At 41.2% G+C, this 3,343-nt stretch overlaps 1 long non-coding RNA gene across 1 annotated transcript; it reads right to left on the bottom strand.

The window, feature by feature from the left end:
- Window positions 1-2,596: 2,596 nt before the first annotated feature.
- LOC102676361 lies at window positions 2,597-3,343 on the bottom strand. Its single transcript, XR_004151900.1, has 2 exons — window positions 3,276-3,343; window positions 2,597-2,781 (listed from the first exon to the last, which is right to left on the bottom strand). It is a non-coding gene; the product is annotated as an uncharacterized LOC102676361 (long non-coding RNA).

Genomic DNA, 3,343 nt, shown 5'->3' with positions numbered 1-3,343 from the left:
TCTTTCTCCATTCTCCTATAAAGCTACAAAATTTCATCCAAATTCTAACCAAATCTTCTTCTTGAATAAAGAAAGAAACATGTATAAGATACATACATTATCTCCTTCTAGAAACTTACAAAATTTCATCCAAATTCTAACCAAATCCTCCTCCTTAAGAGTATCAAAAAAGAAATGTGTATGAAATACGTATNTCTTTCTCCATTCTCCTATAAAGCTACAAAATTTCATCCAAATTCTAACCAAATCTTCTTCTTCTTGAATAAAAAAAAAAACCTGTATAAGATACATATATTATCTCCTTCTAGAAACTTACAAAATTTCATCCAAATTCTAACCAAATCTTCTTCTTCTTGAATAAAAAAAAAAACCTGTATAAGATACATATATTATCTCCTTCTAGAAACTTACAAAATTTCATCCAAATTCTAACCAAATTCTCCTCCTTAAAAGTATTAAAAAAGAAACGTGTATGAAATACATACATTATTTTTTTCATTCTCCTATAAAGCTATAAAATTTCATCCAAATTCTAACCAAATCCTCCTTCTTTAGAATATCAAAAAAGTAAACATATATAAATCAAGCATAAAAGATTTTAAATTTCAATTATCATTAAGATACGTACATTATCTCCTTCCATTTTTCAAACCTACGCTATTCCTTTAAACCTCCCCCCCCAAAAAAAGGAACATGTACACATCACACAAATCAAGCACGAGAGATCTGTTTAAATCTCAATTATCAAATTTTCCCTTATTCTAAACCTGGAAAATTTCATTCAAATTCCAACCTCTCCCTTGGAATATGAAAAATAAAAGAAAACCAAGGGACAAATTATCTCTAAAATACGATACATTATCTCGTTCCAAATTCTATACCGACCAACCGGCTCTCTCCGTTACCGATACATCGAAAGGGATACGCACACACACACACACACACACACTCGCGCGCATAGGCAAACGTCACGATGCGAATCAAGCGATGCGAGATTCTATTTTCAGATACGAAAATACCGTTATATTCCCGTCGTAGGAGGAAACGTTTCGATTTCGAGCCCGGTATCGCTCGATTTTCCATCTCGAAAATCCGCGTTATTTATTTATTTATTTATTTATTTATTTATTTATCGACGAGGAGCGTGCACGCACACGCTTCTCGTCGCGTGAACCGCTTCCCCCCATGCATCATCGGCCAAAATCGATAACATCGAAACGGCGATAACGTAGCGATAACGCGTCTCTGCGTGTAACATGAACGGGCGTCCGTAACCGGCGTCCCTTAAAAAAAAGGAAAACACGCTTGTCCTCTACGGTTTTCGACGGTCGAACGCGGCGCGAACGCGCCGCATTTTGCTCGCGTGTCAAACGTGTCTTCTATTCACACACGCGCTTTCCATTCCCTCGTGAAATAGTCCCTTCCCTTTCTCTCTTTGTTTCTCTTTTTCGAGACTCTTCGAGTGTTCGTTCAAACTTCAGTCGAGAAAAACGAGGAAGGTGTAATCCTGATTTCACTACACTTAATTGCCGATGATATTTCGAGAGAAAGAGAAGGAAGAAAGTGGCCAGAAATTCTTTGGAAAAAGTAGAAAAAAGAAAATCCGTTTTCGAGAAGAATCTCTCTATCCTTATATCTTAGGTTCGTGTAAAAATATTGAATATATCGTGATCGAAATTTTCTTCGAAAAAAGAAAAAAGATAAAGAAAGGAAACTCGCGAAAGAGAAAGAGAAAAATCGTACACTCTGAATCGTTCTATTCGAAAATTCGCACCGAAATTCGTGTCATGCATTGCACGCGCGTTGGAGGGAAATGGCTCGAACGCACGCCGTTCTCGTGTCCACACATCGACAGCGAAAAAACAAAAGAGATGAAAAGAAAAAGGAAAAAGATACGAAAGAACAATTGATTTTCTCCAAAATCAAATTTTCTTTTCAACTCGATCGACTGGGTTCGAGTCTCGACGAAAATTCTTGGAGGCAAAAGGGCTGCAACAGGCAATCGTACGTGTATCGTATCGTACCATAACCCGGAATACACGCCATGCCAGAGGCTGCGAGCGAGCGCGATTAACGGCCAAGCGTCCAAGCGGAATTTACGAGCGAAGGAGACGAGACGAAAAGGCGAACGAGGGAAAGAGAAAGATATATATACATACGTATGTATATATATATGTATATATACACACAAAAGCGCGTAACCACGGCCTAGGAAAATTACAGGATCGCGTGCCAACGGGTATAAATCAAGGAAGGAAGGAAGAGGAGGAGGAGAGGTGAGAAGAGGCCATCCGGATTCCCAGGACGCATGGCCACGCTTTCAACCAATCCTCCTCGCCGATTTTCGATATATGCAATTTATAAACGATCGAAACTGTATAATTCGATCAACGAGCATGAGACAAAGGGGGACGAGGAGGAAGTACCTTGCGTGGCAGGTAAATAGACAGGCAAGGCAGAGAGGGTGGAAATGGGATGGATAAACACACAGAGAGATAGATAGATAGATAGATAGATAGAGAGAGAGGTAAAAGCGAGCAAGCAGGTAGACAAATAGACAGGCAGGCAGGCAGGCAGGCAGGCAGGCAGGCGTTACCTCGCTTGGACGTGCTGTCGGCGCTGCTAATAAATCCAGGTACGGCAATCACGAGAACAAAGAGTCCACAGTGTAGCCAAAACATGTTTACGTCTTAACAACATTGTTTAATTCCATTTTACATGACGCTCGTAAAACACTACGATGGCGGTGGTGCTCATGTCGCGCATAATCAGCGATACTACCTGGTCGCCGGTTGGATCATGAGTAACACGACTGACCGACTTGGGGTTACGCGGGGTTTCGTTGGGCGAGAGGAGAGTGCGAGGTGGAGAAAAAAAAGCGAAAAGCCGAGAGAGAGAGAGAGAGAGAGAGAGAGGATATCGTGTGTCGTGTGTGTACGTATATGTGTATATATGTGTATCACACGGGGGAGGCGCACAAAAGAGAATGGAATGGAAGAATGGAATTCGCGAGAAGAATCGACGAAAGAGAGAGAGAAAGAATAAACGAAAGAAAGGCAAGAGAAAGAGAGAGACAGATCCGTCGAATTCGTTTCGGAAATTTCCGATCGGGGATCGGAAAGAAAGAATTTTAATGGTTTAAAGGTTAGAAGGATACGAAAGAGAGAGAGAGAGAGAGAGAGAGAAGCAGCGGAGAGAAAACGAAAGAAAGAAAGAAAGAGAGAAAGAAAGAGAGAGAAGGCTCGCGGGCGACAGGAGGACAAACCGGCACCGACGGGTATAGAAACGACGGGTCCTCCTAGAACATCGCGAATCTCCTGGTACACTGGACGACACGCGATAA

This window comes from Apis dorsata, unplaced genomic scaffold (genome assembly GCF_000469605.1).
Source record: "Apis dorsata unplaced genomic scaffold, Apis dorsata 1.3 scaffold_60, whole genome shotgun sequence".
Classification (NCBI taxonomy): Eukaryota; Metazoa; Arthropoda; class Insecta; order Hymenoptera; family Apidae; genus Apis; species Apis dorsata.
The sequence above is the reverse complement of the archived record's forward strand: the minus strand, read 5'-3'. Positions and strand labels throughout refer to the sequence as shown.